Raw genomic sequence first — 22,509 nt, forward strand, 5'->3', positions numbered from 1 at the left:
AGACGGAAGTCTTGTTGTTTGGCCCCCCAAATTCAGTTGACAGACTTTTGAAAAATGTAGGGACTTTAGCCTCAAGTGTGCGTCTAGTTTTCATCTTTGACAAACAAATTTGTTCTGTTGTCAAATGTAGCTTTTTTAATCTCAGGACTATTGCTAAACTAAAATCCTTCCTCTGTCGTAAGGACTTGGAGACTGTTATCTATGCTCTTATTTTGTCTCGTATTGACTACTGCAATTCCTTGTATTCTGGGATTTGCCAATCATCTTTATCACGCCTGCAGTTTGTCCAGAATGCGGCTGCTAGATTGTTGACTGGAACCAGAAGGAGGTATCATATCTCCCTGATACTGGCTTCTCTTCACTGGTTACCGGTCAAATATAGAATCGATTTTAAGGTAATGCTACTTGTGTTTAAAGCATTACATGGATTGGCCCCTTTATATATTGGTGATCTCCTTACCCTACATCACTCCTCCAGGAACCTAAGATTGTCTAATCAGTTCCTTTTAGCTATTCCACAGTCTCGGATGAAAACAAAGGATGATCGTGCCTTCTCCGTTGTGGCCTCTGGAACAAACTTCCCATTCATATTCATATTAGGTCCTCCTCTACTGCCGAGATCTTTAAGTCTTGTCATAAAACACATTTTTATTCTTTGGCGCATGATTTAGTTTAGAGACATTTGTATAGAAGTCTGTTGTTTGTATGATGTTCATATTGTCTATATTTTCATTGTCTTCCTTTGTTTTTATAACATAACATACCTTTGTACAGCACTTTGTTCAGCCTAGGTTGGTTTTAAATGTGCTCTATAAATAAATTTACTTGACATTAGTCTCATTTGTTATAAAAGCAGATTCACTTTTGTTATGTGGACATTCAAGGGATGTTGTGAAATGTATCTGAAAACACTCAAGTATAAAATGATACAGAGCACTGCTAGAGAGAATGTCTTTCTGACCAGGGAGACAGAAAATGCATCAAATAGGCTATAGTTTCCTCAGAACAAGACCATGATTGTAGCCTGACAAGCTAGACCCACATCCAGATGTTGGGTCTGGGAACTCACCATTGGCAGGGCTCAATCCGAGGGGCGGGATAAACGGTTGTCTTTCAAATTCCCTCTGCAGGCAATAGGATAGAGCTACAACCAATCAGAGCAACGCTAGTTGATAGATTACACTTTTGTTGTATCCGGTCGGCAAAACTCCGAACACATCTTCCTTTTATAAGAATGACTTCAGTGCCGTTCTTTTTTCTTTTCTCAAAGAAAAGCTGAACTCCAAGTCTTCCAGAGTCGAGGCCAAAGCCGATTCGAAAGACCGCTGTGGCGCCAGCAGCAGCAGCCATCTTCTTTGTTTTAGGTAGCAGGGAATTCACGCGGAACCGTCGTAACTCTGCCGTCATTATGTTAAGCCCGCCCACCGACTCTATACACGATGTGATTGGCCCGGCTAGAGCTCGGCTTTTCCAGCTCGCAAGCCAACGGAGAGTTGCTAGTCCCCCTGGCTGCAAATTACATTTGCTGCTGCTAGGGTGCGTCTAGAGTGTCTCTGTGGAGAAAGTAGAGTATGATATAATATGGCCATGTGTACATCATCTGACAACTCAATATAGAATATACATTATGTAGAGCACATGACATCCGTGGGACCTATTTTTTAAGTCTTTACCATACACCATGATTATTTCATACAACAGTAGTCTTCTGTTTACAGAGGAGCAGAATGAGCAGAGTATCAGTAATCAAAACTTGAATAAATGATATAACAATGTTTCGTGCAAGTTTACTTTCACAGGGAGTGTTGCTATTCCATTTTCTTTTGGCTAATTTATGAATACATACATTCATATCAAATGTCCCTTTTGCTCTGGTGGCTTAACTTTTTTTTTTATTATTCCAAAACGTTATGTATCAAGCTTGACATTTTTTTTTTCCATTTTGATTTTCATCAATCAATATTTTAAAATAAGCGATTTTGATGAATAATTAATGTGAGAACTTTTCTTTAAATAAATAATGAATGAGAAGAGGTCTTTGTGTCTTCAAGTGGTTGACATCTCATTTTGGAACACATTTTACATCTTGACCCTTGCAACATATGAATAAGTCCTGGGCGCAAACTTAATATCATGCAATACAAACGTAGGGCATGGAGTTTGAAAGAATTGGCATTTACCAGATGGGGAAGGTCTAATGAGATGTATTATAGATTTGTGGTATCTTAAAGTCAGGAAATTGCAGCCTCTGCTACATTCGCCTCACACTGATAGACATCGATCTGCTCCAGCAAGCTAACATGACACACGGAATTGCAGCAAGACACAGCAGCTAGTAGCAGTAGTAGTAGAGCTGAAGATCTTTGCCGAACCCGTCGGGTCCCGTCGGGTTCGGTCTTAATTTCTATCATTTTACACGGGCTCGGGCTTGCACTCCGGGTTATGCGGTAAATGAGCGGTCAGGTGATGCGTTTTGATTAGCGTGGAAATGGATGCTGAGGAGGTGAAACGGAGGCTGGTATAGAGCCTACGTTAGTCATGAATAAATTATGTAAAAAAAAAATGTATAAATGACTCATTCTTGGCAAAAGGCAAAAGAGCTGTGTGCGTGCGCACATTTGAATAATGTCAGGCTGTAAATGGGTTCGGGCTTTTAAAAAGCTGTCAATCAAAATGTACTTTTGGGCCGAATTCTGTCGGGCTCGTTCCTTGTCGGGCCTAACGTTTAAGGCCCGATTACAACTCTAAGTAGCAGTGGGGGTGGCTGTAGCTCAGTCTGTAGGGAGTTGGGTTGAGAACCGGAGGGATGCCAGTTCACCTCCTGGGCACTGCCAAGGTGCTCTTGAGCAATGCAATGACCCCCCCCCCCCTCAACCACTCAGGGTGCCTGTCCAGCAGACACAGCCCACTCACTCTGACATCTCTCCATTTGTGCATGTATAGGACCTGAGCGTGTGTGTATTTGAGGCCTGTGTGTTCTGATAAACAGTGTAATATTATTATTATTTCATCAATCAATAAAAAGTATAAATTACTGTTGAAATAAATAATGCTAACCCAGCCTACACATAGTTAGCTCTTGCATGTAGTGACCAAAGAACTGTGTCTGTGTCCCTGACCATCAATGGGCAGCATGGGTTGAGAGTAGGCCTACAGGAGCCTCTTTCATATAAGTACCATTAGCAAGAAGAAGAAAAGGAAAAAGAAGTAACATTAGCTTATATGAAATTCCTGCTTTTGCATTCACAGCTTAAGAGCACAGCTTCTTCATTCATGATTTAACAAACTTGGCATGTCGGAACGTCCTGGTCCTGTCTTACCCTTAAAAAAGTGATTCTTTCTTTCTCACCAGTTTCTGTGTAAAACGATTCACCACCTTATTAAAATTCAGGGCTTAAGGAGCTACTTGTTGCTTATACTCAACTTTTACAATGGCAGTAAATTGAGTAAAATATCATTAAAGTAGCAGTTCCTCAGCCTAAGCAGGATATTTTGGTATGCTTTCCACCTCTGGCTCTTTGTCCCAAGGTATCCTTGAGCCCTGATCCTTAGACTGTACCTGCTCCAGGGCTGCTGAGGACAGAGCACAGAGAATCTTCCCCTTGAGGCATCTCATAACAACAAAATTGCTTTCAGGTCACTTCCCAAGTGGCAAGGACAAAAACCAAACAATACAAGGTGGCTTTCAAGCCATAAAATAAAATTGCTGTTTGATGTGATGGAGTAAAAAATGGCATTTGCTTTGAAGGTGCCATTATGGTGTTTGTTCATAATGTTGCTTAAAGTCTGTCCTCAAATATTGTGAAAGCGTATCCAAACAGAGCAGGCAGGATATAAGTAATCCATTGGTGCATTCTTTGGAATGCTATATAAGAATAAGGAGGAGGGTGAAATGTAGGTGTCAATCTCGGTGGCTCTCACCAAAACTGAACCTCACTTCCTTTCTTTCTCCTCCTCGATTCAAAGAGAGCAGCAGACAAAAGCTTCTCTGGGATCGTTTCTATTTGGGTCAAGGTCCAACCAGATGGGTGTCTTCCGTTAGAGTCGAGCCCTCTGCCAGGCCAAACCCCCATACCATGACCAGATCCATGTGTTGTGGAAGGGTTGAACATCTGCAGATAAGAAAACCACAACGTTTATGCAAAGAGGAAATCAAGATGCCGAACACTGGCAATGTGTGAAGCAGAAGATGAAGTGACCCATATTTCCATACCACAGACTCTGTGATGTTTACAGCCGTGCCCGAGCACTGAGGAAGATAGGCAGTTTAAATAGTGCTGTGTCATCATTACTAACTTCAGATCACGGAAGTTTATTTTTCACCATTGAGTCATAGTCATCAAGAGGCAAATTCAAGTGAGTCATTAAATCCAGATCTTATTCACTACACTCCTTCGTCTGTACAGTATCAGGCTGATCTTGTAGAAAATAAAACAAAAAGAAAAAAAACATGTTTTGCAAGTCTACATTTGTGCTAGAGGAAAATTGGTTACACTTTACTTGAAGGTATCTACGTAAGAGTGACATGACACTGTCATGAACACATGACACATGAACCCTAACCCTAACTCTAACCCTAACCCTAACTCGGGGGGTCACCCAGTAAGAGCGTTCGCCCCATGTTGGCTGAGTCCTGCAGCGGCGCAGGTTTTCGAATCCGACCTGCTGCCCTTTGCTAACCCAAACCTAACCCCTGCCACTGCCTTGGCGACCAACTCACTAACCCCCTCGTGCCCGTGCCCCTCGCAACGCCCCAGATGGGGCACGGGCACAAGGACACATGCAACAACCCAAACCTAACTCTAAATCTAACCATAACCATAACTTGTCATGTCAAAAACCTAATGACACTTACTGACAGAAGCGTTATGTCATAAACGTTTATGACTTGTTTATAATGTTTATGACACGTTCATGACAGTGTCATGTCACTCTTATGTAGATACCTTCAAGTAAAGTGTAACCGGAAACTCAAACTAATTAAAATGAAGTAAAAGATGCATAAATGTGTAAAACCCCAAATCGCACAGATTAAACATCATTTCCAGAAGCATGATGTTGGGCTACATGAAAGAAAAAGTTATCTGTAGTTTTATAACCAATTGACTTATGAAAATGTTCTGTTTCTAGGAGTCAAAGATGCAAACATTGCACATTCAGCACACATGCAATATAACGTGGGTTAATATGTATAAAATATGAGGTACAGTTGACAAAGTTCCATTTACTCTGGCTGTAATGTGTGTGCCCGTGGTGCTTTTTACATTTTTTTTTTTTTAAAGAAGTTATGATAAAAAAACAAAACAATACAATACAATGACTTAGTTTGCTTAAAGTGACTATACGTGACTTTTTAATGTTTCTGAAGCTCAGTCATTTTTCATACAATGGTCTTAAATGACCTGTAACAGCAAACGAGACTAACAGTGACAAGGACGCCATTTTTATATAGTTTTTAGTAAGGCCTCTGCCCGTGTTCGATTTTTCCCGCGAAGTCACAGAATGATTTGTGGCAGGTAGATGGTGCTACAGTCACACATTCTGATGGGTCCCAGATTTCTTCGTTACACCCAAAATGCCAGTGTTAGTATCCAGCCTTTTGAGCCAGGTCTTTATATAGGCCTAATTGTATTTCAATATTATTTTAGAAGTTATCTGTTGTAGTTATGGCTGATACTGAGGCACATGAAAGAAGGAAATTAAACGAAGGACAACTAAAATCTAAAAGGGAAAGACAACGGCGATAACGTGAGTCAACTTCGGTCGGGCTATTGTAAATGATTCAAAACCGACCCCGAATTGGCCCTCAGGTATGTAATATGTCTATTTCATTCATAAAATAACTTGACAATGTGCAATGTGGTTGTAGGTCAGTAGCCGACATTAAATTACACCCCCCCCTTCCATTTAGCGCAGAGGTTTCCCCTTTACTCCGTGTTTGTGTTGGCCTACTATTTTCTTTTCCCTTTTCCCCCGTAACGTTACTTGTCCTTGGGTTTCATAAAATGCTATATTAATCTAAAAGTTATTATTGCGTTGTATGCTTCAACAAACTCTTAATGCTTTGGCTCGTGACACAGTGACAGTGATACCAGGTTTAGCTCACGAGACATCCAAAGTAGGCTAAGTTACTGTATGCCACACTTCAAATGCAACGATGCATCTGTAACTTATTCCCTTATTGTAAATGAATGATTTTCTGTCTGAGCAAAACAGTCATTGCAACTATATGACCTCCCGTAACATCGGTCTGCGAATCTCCATAGGAAATGAATGACTTCTGGTCGTTTTGCAGCCGTGTCTACTGTGCCAATGTGAAGGCAGCGTTACGACAGCAGGTGTGGTAAGAACACTACCACTTTTGTCCAAAGTGGCCGCTAGAATCGTCACAAACTGAAAGTTACATATAGCCACTTTAAGTATAAAAGATTGGGTTGCATCAGCTGATTTCTGAATCAATTACTATGTTTGTGCATAAACTTCTTCTTGCTAGTTTCAAAGTAAATGCAGCTATGAGTTGTTTTAAGTGAATACGTTTCCTTTTGTGGAATAATATGTTGCAGTTAAGAATGAGTGGATAATGTACGATTATGATAACCTAGCTAATGTTATTTGGTCGTGTAGTCCAACACAATGGGCTATGTGTTTGTATTTGAGGTATGTTGTTATAACTAGGTTTGAAGTTGGGCCAGGGCCAAGACAGGTTGGCCGATCAAAACTTCAGACACTCCACCAGCCTGTTCTTCACAACTATGGTACCAATTATTTTTTTCTTTCTTTTTTGTTAAAGAAGGAAATCGCAATCCTCAATACTATATATTATATATTATTATATATATATAATACTATGTATCGTGAAAGAATCGGATCAGGACAAAAGCATATCATCCCAGCCCTAATAGATACAGTAATCCCTCCAACAAGTATTATAATAGCGACGAGGCTGTCTCAAAAGATTGTTATTTGATATTTGTCAGCTCAAACTGTACAAACTGTGCTGAAAAACCAATTGCAAGAGTTTTTTAAAGAATACTGTGAAACATAAACCTCAGCAGTCAGTCCTTATTTAACCTTTTATAGCGGTAAACAATGGAGCGAACCACTTATTTGGTGCCTATCAATCAATATGACATCGACTTCCACTCCAAGGGACTGAATTTCTCTTTGCCAACAGTGCTGTGTAGTTGTGGCTATAGCGATAATGATGGTTCATTTCAGAGTTGTGTATTTTCTGGCCAGACATCTGACTAAAAGAGCTCTGTGTCGTATTCCTATTGACGTGATTATGACAAAGCCGTTGAAGATGTCTAAATCCGACTCCGTGGCACACCCCAACCCACTGGAGCTCAGGCACGAGCTGTGGGAGCTCACAAATCTATGGGGAAGCGCCACGATTACTCACCACATGAGCGAGCGTCGTCACACAGACATGATCAATGTAGGTTTCCGCAGTGAAGTCAGACGGAATTTCAACGCTGACCCCCATCTGTCTGCTCAGATCAAATCTCCCAATAAAAGTACAATGATAAAGGGTTTATTGAGCAGCAGCCTCAGTGCTCATAAAGTGGAACAGTAAATCTCTGTTGAAGAACTTTACCTCTTTTCTTCCAGCCGGTCTGTGGGAGGACTTTTTATTTTTCCGTTTACAGCTGCTGCATATTTTCTTTTTCCATTTTGTGCCAAGAGCTATACAGAATTTAGACAATCCAATGCCGTCTTGGAATATTTAACTTTAAATCCCCTTCATTTTGAATGGGCCATATATTGTAGAGAGGTGAAGTCCTTCCCCTTTTAATTTCCCCATTGGGACCTTATTTGGAGGACAAAATATGAATGGTAGTCAACGGCGAGAGAAAAATAGATTTTTGATCCCGTTTGAATTTGAAGAAACAATTCACACATCCAGCAATTCTTATGTGCAGGTGCATTGGAAAATAACACACACTTGGAGCAACAAAGGAAAAATCCCACACTCTGCTCTTGCTGTAGCATCACCATTTATTAAAGAAAATTAAGGTTTCTGTCCCTCTGGACCTTCATACAGTATCTGTGAGACTGAGAAGCACTGGCCTTTAATCTGTTTTACAGTACATAACGTGTGCCAAAAGCTCTAAATGATTTGCCAAATGTAGCTGGACATGAGAACCTTCTGCCTAAAGCAACAAAATGGCAGTCTGCGTCGAGGCATAAACCTCTCAGTATATGTGCACCTGCTCTACCCACTGATCCAACCCGGCCACCCTTCATCAAGACTCTTGACTCTTGATGAAGGTCCAGAATGTGATTCTATGGCAAGAGCAGAGTACAGGATTTTTTCTTTGTTCCAAATTCATTTCAATTTAAAAGATAATTTTTCAAGTCAAGAAAGTCACAGTATGATGTAGGTTTGTCATTTAGTTTTATGTGAAACCGCTTAGTGAACTAGGCTAACGTTACATCTCTCGTTTCGCACAATACACGTCCTTACCTTGGTTGCTAGCTAGCCAGGTAACTTAGCCATGTTCCAGGCACAAATGTAATCTTACCTGATGTGTTTTATCCAATTACTCCTGGTCTTTTTTATCAGTAGGGAAGCACAAGAACCTGTTGCTTGTGTCACGTGTGAGTACATCCCGGTACGAAACACTACCGGTATCGTAGCTTCAGCTCGAGAGAACGTTTTAACGTCACATACACATACATGTAGCGAAATTCATTCTCTGCATTTAACCCAACCCTCAAGGGAGCAGTGGGCAGCAAGCGCCCGGGGACCAACTCCAGATCTGAGCCAGTGCCTTGATCAAGGGCACCGACTGGAGAACCACGCAAACATGGGGAGAACATACAAACTCCACACAGAAAGGCCTGGAACGACCTGGATTTGAACACAGAACCTTCTTACTGTGAGGCCACAGTGCTAACCATTGGGCCACCATGCTGCCACGTGCGCAACTTTTGGGTGTGCAGTCTATACAGTCGTATACTATTGTAAGTATACGACTACATATTTTCACAGTCGTATACTTACAATAGTTTCACGACGAACTATCTAACTATCTAAATTATCTTTGAAATTGACAAACATCATGTGTGTAATTCATGGCACAATTCTAACAAATGTCTGAGTCTGAGCATACATGTTGAATGTGTGTGTGAGGTACATAATGAGCCCACTTAAGGACAGTGTTAACATGACTGGCGGGTGCATTAAATTATTGATGAACCTCAGAGCCTTGAGAGGCTTGTAAAGCAGCTTCACGCGGAGGTCAGAAACTCAGCCTCTGATATCTGTCATAGCTCGCCCTCAGGGCCTGCTCGCCGCTTTCTGACACCATTTAGGAGTGACATGGCTGCCACAGGTTTTATTTGGTTTTGAGTGTAGTTTTTTTATCGGCTCAGTTGCGTTGTTTTTCAGCCTCAAGAGTAACAAACCGAATAATAATATAATATAATGTGAATAAATCCTTGATCTACGCTGCGGTCTGTGTTGTTGTGGCTAATCTTCAGTTAGTCTCCTCCTTAATGGGGAAGCATTACTTCATCATTTAGGCTAATTACCGCTGAACAAATGGTTTCTCGCTGCCTGTCAGCCTGCAGTGTGTAATCATTCTTGACCTACTCACTGAACTCCATGTTTTCAGTATGTGAACTGTATAATATTCTCCCTGCTTAATTATTAATAGGACCAAACTGCGTGGGATGCGCCATCCATTTAATCTGTGCTCCTAATAACTGCGGTTGCACAGCCCAGTGAAGTCAGTGGGGGGGGGAATTAAGTGGAGCCAGGATGAAGGAATGGAACCTAAGTAGACTCCTTATTCAAATAAAAGTGTGGATAAAGCAGAAAATAGTTGGTGGAACACCAAACATCTTTTCCACATGTTGACACCATTTTTCTTCCTACCAAAAGGGTCATAGGTTCACGTTTCATTTCCGGGATTGTTCAGGTGCCACCGGATGTCCGTCACCTTCCGTTGTATTTGTGTTGGCATTCTAAACTCCGGTCGATTTATGAGGACTATGGTTAACTGCTCCTCAGATTTCTGCAGGGATCTCTGCAAATTGAGACAGCTAGCTAGCTATCGATCGAATCTGAATTTTTTTGTTGCACAACTAAAACAACCTTTGAACGTACACATGTTCTACCAAAACAAGTTCCTTCCCGAGGCCATTTTGCTCCGTCCGGTGCTTAGCTCCGCCCAACATGATTGTGATTGGTCTAAAGAAATGCCAATAAACCAGAGCACGTTTTTCTACCATCACAGACCCTCCTCGACAGCGCTGTTGAGGAAGGTCTGGCAATGCAAGATGAATGCTTTGGTAATGAGTTTGATGTGTATTGAAGGTTTCAGTGTGGGACTTGTGACTTGTGACAGCTGATAAAGGTGCAAACTGATGGCTTTTTGATCGAAATTGCATTCTCAATAATTTATCTTCATAAAAAGTACAATTCCAGAGAAATGTAACCCCCGACCGTTTCTTTAATCTGTGCATTACAAAGAGTTTTAAATGAAATAGTAATAAATAGATGTGTATGATTGGGGAGGAGGATCCTCCTCCTGAGCCTCTCAGTGCTGGCCTGGTGTATCCGATACCTTCTTCCCGACCTCAACAGGGAGAAAAGGCTGTTACCCTGGTGGTTTCCATCTTTAATGATTCTCCTAGCCCTTTTCTTGTAACGCCTGGAGTAAATATCCTTTAGGCAGGGTAGGGCACCGCCTATTAACTTCAGCCGATCTGACCTCTCTCTGCAGGTCCTTGTGGTCCTGTTCGGCGCTGTTTCCTTACAAGGAAGTGATGTTCCCCGTCAGGACGCTCTTAATGATGCAGGAGTAGAACATCCTCACTATTTGAGAGGGATACCTGGAAGTTCCTCAGGCATCTGAGTTGAAACGGCCTCTGCCTTGCCTTTCTCACCACTGAGTCAATATGTATGTATGTATATGTCAGTATGCAACGTCCAGGTCTGACCCTCCTTAGACCCTCCTCCGCTAGACCTTCCTCCACAGGGCTGCGGAGGAGGGTCTGGCTAGTCCACACAGCATTCCGGGATGGGAGAAAAACGTGTTCTGGTTTATTGCCATTTCTTTAAACCAATCACAATCGTCATGGGCGGCGCTAAGTGATTGGACAGATAGTCTAGCTAGGTGTCTGGATTTACCCTGCAGAGATCTGAGGAGCAGTTAACCATAGTCCTCAGAAATCCACCGGAGTTTAAAATTCCAACACAAAAAAAGCCTAAGGTAACGGACATGCGGCTGAAAAGAGTGAGATCCGGTGGAATTTCTGGCGGCAATGGAGCAATCCCATTAGTGGAACGTTGTGGATATAGACTAGACAAGGTGCTTGAAGCTGTCCAGCCTCTCCACCAAGGACTTGTTGATATTAAGGGGGGCGTAGTTCCTTCCCTGCTTCTTCACAAAGTCCACTATCAGCGCCTTAGTCTTGTAGTCATGTCGTCAAGCTTGTACACTTTCAGGGAAACTAAAGGCACAAACAGATGCATATTAAAGTATTGGTTCATAGTAAAAGAAAAGGTTTGGGAATGCCCAGATGACACATTTACCTTAACAGTAATTGTACTTGTTTCTAGGAAGTTCCTTTATTTCTAATTACTTAAAAGCCCATTATAAGCTATCGTGTTATTGTGGCAGGGTTTTTTATAACCCTCTGCTGCTCATACCTACTCTGCTGTAAACAGGAAACCTGTCTATAGAATGTTGAAAGCAAGGAAGATGGAGATTTAACAAAATATCTGAGAACCCTCGTGTTCAGCTGTTGTTTTGTGTCAAATTTGAATGAGTGTTTGAGTAGGAACACGCTGCTCTGAGTGATTAGTGCTTTACTCATTTGGACACAAAGTTTGTTTCACTGACAGGCCCTGGGATTGCTCTATCCGAGGAGCCAGCAATCATTCACCCTGCAAATCATGCACGAGGCTGACAGCTTGGCCCGACTCCAAATGTGTGTTTCCATTTGGGAGCAATCCAAACAAAACCTTGAGTGCTCAGCCAAGCTCCTAATGAGCGATCCAGGGAGCTGGGGATAGGCTAACGTGAACTCATTCACTTGGACGACCCTGGGCTCGGGATCATTTTTTCCCTTGGATTTTAAATATCACAGATGAGAAGAAGGAATTCACTCCGAGGTCAAACTGTTCCTCTGAAATCTACTCTGTCACATCAACAACATTACTTAGCGCTAAAGAACACAATTTGACAGTTTTGCCGTTCAGTGTTCAAGGTATATAAGATAATGACGTGCTGAAAGCATTACTTTCACCTCTTTTTCCAACTTGTGCTGCCGGCGTACATTTGCAACTGCACCTCTGTTGTTGCTGCTGCTGCTTTTACGGCTGCCAAATTAAATGCTAACAACAACCCCAAAAGCTGCAAATCTATCTCAAAGTGTCACTACAATACAACTCTAGTGTTTGCAGTCACGATCAGGGCATCAACTTGATCTTGCTGACAAATATTCAGTGACCGCTTCATTGTGAAAGAGTGAATAATGCAGGAGACTGTACATGTTATGCACCAAGTGCTGAGACAGAGACTGTTTGAAAGAGCAGCATTCACAGACTAACACACGAGGAGACTGTTTTGTAACAGTGTTCAACATTATCTCCTCACAGATAACATAATCTGGGGTTTAAAGGGATTTCACCTGTCACTGCCTGTGAAGTTACTCATAACACCCTGATGTGTATCTGTGTACACAGTCTAGACAGTGATTTGAAGGCATCTGATCTTCACGGAGGCAACGATGAACACATGCCACAGCTGCTGTCTGCGCTGCTGCAGCGCTCCCAACAGCGACAGATAATGAAGATGATGCAGAAAAAGAAGAGGAGGAGGGAACTGAAATCTGAGCAGAGGTAAAACAAAGGTGCTTCTGCCGTGACATTTAATTCACAAGTGACTGTTTTGTATTGCACATGTGTGACTGAAAGGTGCCTTAGCTGCTACCTGATTATTTTCCGAGGCTTATATGTAGCAGTGAAAAGCCCTGTTCTCTGCAGCGGGGAGCATAATGAGATGTTGAGAGGAGACAGAGCGCAGTATGTATGAGCCCCAGTCTTATTTCAGGCTCCGGTGAGGATGGTTGTCTGGATTCAGGAGTGGGGGTTGGAAGAATGGGGGATTATGGGATGTTACAATCCTGTTGAAGATGTCAGTACCTACAAAGGCTGTGAGCTGTGCCAAGTGACGGCACCCTGCTGCCAACTGGCGCGACCGGCACTGCATATTGAGCATCTCTCCTGCAGCACCCACAGAGGGTCGTGGGCCCTTCGGAGTCAGCGAGCCAGTGAATCATTTATGTTCTCGCTCCAACAAGCTCCAACAACGCTTGTATGACACACATTTTGCAATGTACCGTAAGGAAATTTAAGAGCCAGACAAATATATCTGCAGAATGGAAATGCCTTAGCTCAGCTTTGTTTGCAGCAGTCATGGATTTTTTTTTTTTGACTTCACCAGGCAGCCAAACAGCCTCCCTCTCTTTTCCTTCTCAGCCTCAGTCAGACTGATGTTTTCACAGTCTGATTGAGATGCACGGGACTTACAGGCAAAAAAAAAAAAACCCGATTGGCCCACTCTCTCTATCACCTCGCTACACCTCACCAAACCAGCCAAGACAGAATGGAGTGGAGGGGCTGTCTGTTGACTTAAAATATTTTTAAATTTCTTCTGCTCCTCTCATATATTTCATCAGCATTGGAACTCACCTCCATTCCATGGAATTAATGGCTAGGATTTCTATGAATGTGAAAGCAGGCTGCTGTGCTGTTATGCACATCTGCTGCTTCGTGCTGCCGTGGAAACAGGGAGGCAGCCAGCTACAGCAGATAGACCTTCAACCATAAATCCTTAACATACTCCTATATTAGTCAGTTAATTGAATCTAGAGTTTATAATTCTTTATATTGTTTTACATTTACAGTTGCTGTAGTTTGATTAATGTATTTCTGTAATGTTTAATAGAGGCTTATAGTCTGTGTAGTGAGATATCTCTTTACTTTTTCACTTTCTTGCTGAGAGATGAGATAGATCCAAAGATCTATACCAGTCTTATGTCTCTGTTAAGTATGACGCTGGAGCACACAGACTGGAAGCCGGGGTTAATAACAATGATAAGATATCTAAAAATGATAATGTGTTGTCTAAAGTTGACTCCGTCACACATTGCATCACACTTGTATAATCTCTATACAAACTGACGCGCATAAATTCCTGTGAGGGTGCCAGGCAACCAGCACAGCCTCAAGGAGGTCACTTGTCCCGCCAAGAAATAGTTCCAACAGTAACAACTTGTGGTGTTTAAACATTAGATTTAAACAGCCAATGGTACAACACGCAACTGAACTGAACCCTTAAAAGTGCTGTAGGTAGGATTGCGAAGATCCAGGACTTAGCCAAAAAATGTGAACATCAACAACTTCTCAGTACCCCCCTCCCCCCCCCCACTTTCCGCTAAATCCCAAAACGGTCTCCTAAGCCCCTCCCCCCACAAGGGAGAATGAATGTGTGTGCATGAGCAGTGATTGACAAAAAGTTAGACAACCCCCTCCCCTGGCCCTGATTGGTGCATCTGAACAGGGAGCTGTGGATTTTTGCAAATCTCACTACAGGCTGTAGGTGGAGCCAGAGGAGATGGATTTTTTTTTTTTTAAATGACCAGCTTCATGTAGTTCTACTGGAACATAGAGTCAGTTTCAGCAAATATGACAGAAAGTTAGTTTTATAAATCTTACTTACTGCACCTTTAATACCCTTGCATTACCTGCCCAGCCTCTGGTACAGTATCATACAATAATACAATTTCCCATTTCCATTTTAGTATAGTAATACTATAGTTATTCTAATCATGTAATTACTGTATCATACATGTATTATACATTTACAGTAGGTACTAAGGTAATGATGTAAAAACTTTCATTTTAATGAACTTCTTTAATCAAAGTCTTTTAACTCTGATAAAAAAAAAAAAAGATTAAATCAACTCATATGTCCTATGCTCACCTCATCAAAGTGTTCATTGTTAAATAAACATTGTTTATGTTTTATTTTCTTCTTTTGGAATTCCCTTTTTCTCCTCCTTCTCTGACTAAGCCCTCAGATTTACCTATGTGGAATATCCATGGATGCATTATTTTATTGAGTACTAGGTTAAAAGGGCAACTTGCTTGTAGGCCTGCCAGGAGATGTAGTCCCTTATGTAGTCCCAGTATTTCCTGGGTCTGCTCTGGGGTCTCCTCCTCCCAGCAGGTTTTTGCCTTGAACGCCTTCAAATGGAAACATTTGAGGGCTGTCAATTTTCCTTAGCACATTTTCTCTTTCTTTATGTATGACCATGTTGTGTCTTACAACATTTACTTAAATGAATATTGTCTTAACATCATTCAAAAATTTACTGGATAACTAGTAAAGAGACAAACAGAAATGTCGTGGCTTTTTAGATGTTCAGTTGTGTGTGTGTGTGTGCCTGCGTGTGCCTTTGTGTCTGCGTTTTGGCCATTGTTAAAGAGATAAACATATGCATACCCCGATAGAATACCTGACAGATGGGGAGTTTTCCTTGAACGTGACTTTGTTGGCAGATTTCTGTCCATCGAGCTTCCAAGGAGGACACAGACACAGGAAAGGCTCAATCATTTAAATACTGCGTATCTGTTTCACCGCCAACTGGAAATACAGGCTCCTTTTCGCCCGCACAACAGGAGAGCTGGAAACACATTCACTTGGGCTTAGTCTGCAACCAGAGCCAGATTCTCCATGCACTATTAGCAAGGAGCAAGCCCCAATAAACAGTATGATTTACTAAAGTGTAAACTTTCATAAATAAATGCCCTGATTGATGAACATGTTTCTACAAAGTAATTAACTGTAAGACTCACACTGGGTCAGTCCACCTTTGACAAAATCAGGGAGTATAACTGAACAAACTGTTATCTGTGTGTGTGTGTGTGTGCGTGCGTGCATACCTGCCTGCCTGCGATTCTGCCTGCCTGCTTGCCTGGGTGTGTGCGTGCGTGCCTGCCTGCCTGCCTGCCTGCGTGCATGTCTGCCTGCCTGCCTGCCTGCTTGCCTGGGTGTGTACGTGCGTGCGCGCGTGCGTGCCTGCCTGCGTGCGTGTCTGCCTGCCTGCCTGCGGGCATGCTAGTTTGCACTTGGCCAGTTGTGGACTAGCACTGTGGACTTAGTATGTAATCTTAGAGGGTCATTTTTATTGAAAATTCCAGTATTCCCATCTCTCTCATTGCGTCAGCCAATAATTTTCTTGAACCATATCACTGGTGTCATGTGAAAATATCTTCAAGATAATGACTCGCCAGGTTCCATATTGTTCTGGATGACGCAGCAGTTTGGACTTTATAAAGCGTTTTAAAAGGGTTTGTTAGCTTAAGGGGATAGAAGATTGTATTAGTCATTGCAAAAACGGAATTTTAGCTAATCTCAAAGTGTGAAAATGATCAAAAGAGAGATAGAGATGTAAATTGGCTGTTCTGGAGCATTTGATCATATTGCGCAGTCTTCTTGAGCAGATGGAGTGGCCAAGTTGCCATGTAGATGTTCAAATTAATTTTTTTTTAGCACTATGAGGAACATAGAATTTGAATTAATTTAATTAATTAATTTATGTTTCATAACGGATAAAGTGGAAATACAAAGTTTTCATATGGACTCTTTGCTCTAATAACATACAGTACATTTTAAACCCAACATTCCATATGGATTACTTTAGCATTTAGATTCCATAAGAACTAAAGGGAAATAGCTGTTGTTTTGGCAGACAAGCAGTAATCCAATCTCAGTGAATTTGAACCAGACACTATGGTAAGAGATGCTTCTCCACAATGAGAGAAGAAAAAGAAATCCTCAGCTGCTTTTCTTCAGGCATGATGTTGATACATAGGACTATTGATTTAAGTCCACAGACTTTAAAATAATCACCACCCTCCACAGATTGATGAAGACTCATAAAAACTTTATGATGTGAGATAAAACTAAGGCAGATAAAAACACACACAGCAGGAAAAGAAAGAGCAGCCTTCTCATTTCTTTTCATAGTCCAACTCTGCCATCTTGTGGTTAAAGTAGTAGTAAAAAGAAGAGTTTCCCTTGAATACCAGCCTTGCTTCCGAGCTATAATCCATTTTTGAATCCCAGAATAAATCAATGCTGCAGCCTGGTTATTCCCTGAGCACTGGAACCTGTTGTGACAGCAGCCCTGATCCCAGTCAATTAGGCCATTGATTGAGTTCCACCTCAAGGGTGGAGGGGAGTGATGATATGATGCGATCAGTGGTGACACCCAGTGGTAATGTGTCGCTCCTGGTGCTTGCTGCTCCATCCAGCTCATTTGGCCCCTGCATCTCCCTCCACTTAATCAGATATGACAAGCTCCCCGGGCCTCCACTTACAAAACAATCACAGGCGTCCGACCGACTCATCGCACCCGAGTCCGTCGTCCTGTTGAACGTTTGCCATTAAGGGGATGATGTGTGGCCTCTTTGCTCATTTGAGCTCTCCTCCTAATTGTAAATACATTATTCTCAAGACAGCCTTTGAAACCCAGCAGATGTCTAATTGGCGTGTTAATTATCATTATGCGCCACTTATTAGTCTGTCGACAGCACTCTGGCACAAACCGGAGCTGCTGTCAGATGGCGCAGTTTTTCCAGCTGCATTTTTTAGACTCCCCAAACTCTCTGAATCAAATCGTGCCTCGTCATCAAACCTTAATATCAACTCTAGAAAAGATTTTTTTTTTTTAAATACTGTTAGAGTGCCATTGGTTATAAAACTGAGTCCTCAAGTCTGTCTCGGTGTGACAGAGCATGTTATTAGAAGTCATCTCTCTGGTTCAGCACCAGCCTGACAGGCACTCTACTGTTCAGGACAGGGTTTTGTCTTCAGATGAGAGTCGAGCATCAGACACTGCAGGCTTCTGTCTGTAGGAGGCTCTGTCATACTGTCCTTTTTCTCACCAGTAGAGGAAGTGCCATTTTACCTTCTGTCTGTCTCCTGTTCCTGGAAATATCAGAACTACAGCTGGCCTCATATAAACAGTCCAAAAAGGTCAAAATAGGCTTGCGGTGATGTTGCATTGTACGTCATTTTCTAAACATGCTATAACTACAAGATGTAATTATGCAGAGATTTCTCAACCCCAATGTTTCCAACATGAACCTGTCATACTGCATGCTGGTATATACAGTCAACACAAAACCACACTACTTTGAATTGTCGTTACAAAAAGGTAGATCTCATTTCAGGGAAGACATTTTGACTTTTCACAGTAGGAAAAGCACAGGTGTAAATAATCAAGTTAATGATGGCTGAATTCCATTTAGCTGCTTTGATTTCAGGGTTCTCTGGTCATGTGTTTTAGTGTTTTGATGATGATGGTAGAGAACCATCCATCCATCTTCGTCTGCTTATCCGGTATCGGGTCGCGGGGGTAGCAGCTCCAGCAGGGGACCCCAAACTTCCCTTTCCCGAGCCACATTAACCAGCTCCGACTGGGGATCCCGAGGCGTTCCCAGGCCAGGTTGGAGATATAATCCCTCCACCTAGTCCTGGGTCTTCCCCGAGGCCTCCTCCCAGCTGGACGTGCCTGGAACACCTCCCTAGGGAGGCGCCCAGGGGGCATCCTTACCAGATGCCCGAACCACCTCAACTGGCTCCTTTCGACACGAAGGAGCAGCGGCTCTACTCCGAGTTCTTCACAGATGACTGAGCTTCTCCCCCGATCTCTAAGGGAGACGCCTGCCACCCTCCTGAGGAAACCTATTTCGGCCACTTGTACCCTGGATCTTGGTAGAGAACATGTCTAACATGTCGCTCCCAAATCTCCCATAAGTGTTCAACTGAGTTGAGAACCACTCAGTGACGCGTGATTATGGAACCCACTACAGTTCTAGGCAAGACCCGCCATTCAATAGCATTTGTGCGTGCCGATTGGCCAGCTCGTGCGAGGTAACCGACCCCGATTTCTTCAGGTCCTATCCCCTGACCAGTCAGCTATCCTAACCTTCCTTTCCATCCCCAGCACGGACTGTTCACACTTCTACACTCAGGCCGGAGGTACAGAAGTGTTAAATGAAGGACCACCAGACTACAGAACTCTTTCTTTCCTACTGCCATCAGACTCCTAAACAGCGGATAGGACTTTATACTCATGGTCTACCTCATATAACTGTACTCGACTGTTTACATTTTTCCAGTTTGCACATGCATAACTTGCACTGTTTCCATTTGCACTGTTTATTATTATTATTATTATTATTATTATTATTGTTGTTTCTTTATATTTTACATGCTGCCTTTTAAAATTGTTTTATTATGTATATTTGTAGTATATATTGTAGCTTTGACATTGTTTGGCATTCTGTGGACAGCAAAGGAAAAATGTCATTGTACAGCGAAACATGTTTCCTTACTGTGCATATGACAATAAAACTTTGAATTTGAATTTTTAACTATTCAACTATTCAATGCCTAACCTCAACCAATCGGGCTGCTTCTTAAGGCGGATCTTGCCTAGAACTGCAATGGGTTCCATAACTGCTCCTCAGTGTCCCCTTGTGCCCTGCATCATTATGGCTACGTTCACACCGCATGAAGTGGTCTTAATGCTTAATTCGGATGTTTTGCTCAGATCCGATTTGTTGTTTGGCTGTTCACATGACCTTTTAAAATGTGGCCTATATCAGATTCCAGTGTGAACTGTTTGCGGTTTCGAACTGACCCGCATGAGCAAAAGAACAATAACAATGACATCAGACGCAGCGCGCTGTTGCACTAAAGTTAGGGAGGTTATGGAGGAAGTAAGCATTTTCGCTTTTATTTCAAAATGTTTGTGTAATGGCAGCCGTAACATTAATGAGCAGATGCTGAGGAGGAGAAGAATGAAGAGAAAGAGAGCCAAATTGGCTATTTTGGCCTTTTGCGGAGTTATGTTTTCAAATTCACTACAGAGGTCTCTGTGTGGATGCAGAGATAAAGCCAGGAGTGGTGGGACTGCGTTGTGAATAGCTTCACAGAGACGCATAATTGTGACAAATGTCGATGTAGATTGATGTAAAAGTCGCATCAAATCCGCCTTGGTTGTTCACACTGTGGCCGCATTGAAAAAATCAGACCTGGGTCTGATTCAGGACCACATATGGAAGTGATCTAAATCTGATTTGAAAAAAAAAAAATCTGATCTGGTCAAGAGTTGAATGTTCACACTACTTCTGAAGAAGTCTGACCTAGTCACTTGACCCCAAAAAAAAAATCTGATTTGGGCCACTTTTGCCTGCAGTCTGAATGTAGCCTAAGTTTCTTCAATCAGTTATCCAGGCTTCCCCTTTAATTTGTCATCCATTTGCAGCTCTGCGCTGCTTGGATAATAATATTATGAACCCCTATAGCTTTTCCTCTAGCGCCACCATCAGCTCAGATGTTTTAATGTGTGTAATATTTTGGTTTATGACCAACTATGTGTAAAACTCATGTTATTTCCATCACCCTCAGTGCTAATTAGCAATTATTAGAATGCTAAACATTGCAAACATTATATCTGCTCTTTGACCTGTTACATGCTTTAAGTATGATTTTGTCATCCAAATTTTCCATATTGTAATTTTGCTATGTTGGGCTATATACATAAATAGCAGTGACTTGACTTATTAACTTTAACTCTTTGTATTACATCAGTATTTCAAAATTCACAGTAAGAACCCACCGTTAACACGCTATTGTTGTTCCTAAAATAACTGAGGAATAACTCTACTGTTTAAGCCTTAGTTATCGTAACTTATATGTATTGAATTTTAAATGTAGGCTCTCAAAAAGCCAGTATGTCATGCAACAGATTAAACACTGTAATTTGTCCTCTGACATGAAATAGTGGGTCTAACTTTAGCGCATGCAGCTTTCTAAAACCCCTAAGATGGTATCTCCTCCTTTTAACAGACTGATATTTATAGGAGAGCCATCTGAATAATTGATCTGGAAGTTGAAGTGGCCGACCACTGCGTCACAAGGGCACAAAGAAAAGCCTGATAGCTGTGCCGGATGGAACATAGACTGTAAATAAAGAGGGATGGAGTTACTGGAGCAGAAGTTCCTGACAAAGACAGAGGAGTGAGTGCAGCACTCTGCTCCGCTCCGCTCTGCTCTCCGCTGCTCAGCTGACAGCTATTTGGAGCTTGTGGTTGACTCCTTTCGTTCTTTATTATTCTCCCCTGTGTGTGCGAAAGATCACAGTCACTGTTCTGGAGCGTAATTTCATTTAACCACATTATTGCAAATGTTTAAACTCTGGCACATACATTTGCACACATTTGCACATATTAAGTTTGCAGAAGGAGGAGTTCTAAACAAGTCAAACATTTATGCAACACGCAACTGCATAGAGAGTATATTCCCACGACAAAACACTTAACTGTTTCGTGGTGATCATCCTTTTCTTGTGTTGTATCACTATATAATACAACCTCCTTTATAGCAACTCATCACTTGTGGCCCCTTTCGTTTTGCGCTAATAAGATCCACTTCAGCTTTAATGAACATGAGCAACAAGGTTGTGTAATTGGTGAACATAGCATCATCGTCGTGTGCAGCAAGAAATTGAAAAGTCATAAAAATGTCACATGAATATTCAGATGAGATGGACAACAGCTCTTCCCTTCCACATCATCCTAATTACGGTGATATGTTAATTGGGCATCTGTCGCCTGGAGTCAAATTCATCTTTTTCTGTCTCTTCGCCATTCTTCCTGCTTCTCTCTCACCCTGTGTTTGTCCTTGCTTTCTGCCCGTCTGACTGGCTGAACTGCCTCTGAGGTGGAATCAGCCACCACCAGCATTAGAAATGTGCACACACACACACACACACACACACACACACACACACACACACACACACACACACACACACACACACACACACACACACACACACACACACACACATACATGCATGGAAACTATATAAGCAGCTGCCACACTTATGCGCTCATCTCATGCATGATAATTTGTGAGATGTACGCATGTGAATGCCACATATGCAACATTTTCAGGGAGTAAATATGCCAAACACCAGCTGCTGTTCCTCTCTTCTGTGTGGATATAACATAGGACACTGCCATTAGGTGGTTGCTTTTATTCAAAGTGCTTTGCCGTTCTGTGAGAGCTTGAATTTTTAGCGTGGCAGCAAATCAAACATTTAATCCTGGCTGGCAGTGTTGTTGCCAGGCAAGGAACTACACTGTCTAGTAAAGGCTAGTGTAGAAGAGGTTGCTTGAGGATCAAAGTTGGAGCGTTATGTCAGGTGGAATTTAACAGAGAAAGTGAGTGCTTGACTGTTACTTGGTGATAAATGTTTAAAAAGCTCTTCAGTTCCTCCCATCATGCCTCGGGCTGGGAGGATGTGATCCAGGTCTATGTGGCAGCCACAAAGGAGCTTTTTCATCTTCTCTCATGAACCCCACTGTGACAGACTGAAAGCATTCAAACACAACCTCAGATATAAGTT

This window comes from Sander vitreus, chromosome 4 (genome assembly GCF_031162955.1).
Source record: "Sander vitreus isolate 19-12246 chromosome 4, sanVit1, whole genome shotgun sequence".
In the NCBI taxonomy this organism is placed as follows: domain Eukaryota; kingdom Metazoa; phylum Chordata; class Actinopteri; order Perciformes; family Percidae; genus Sander; species Sander vitreus.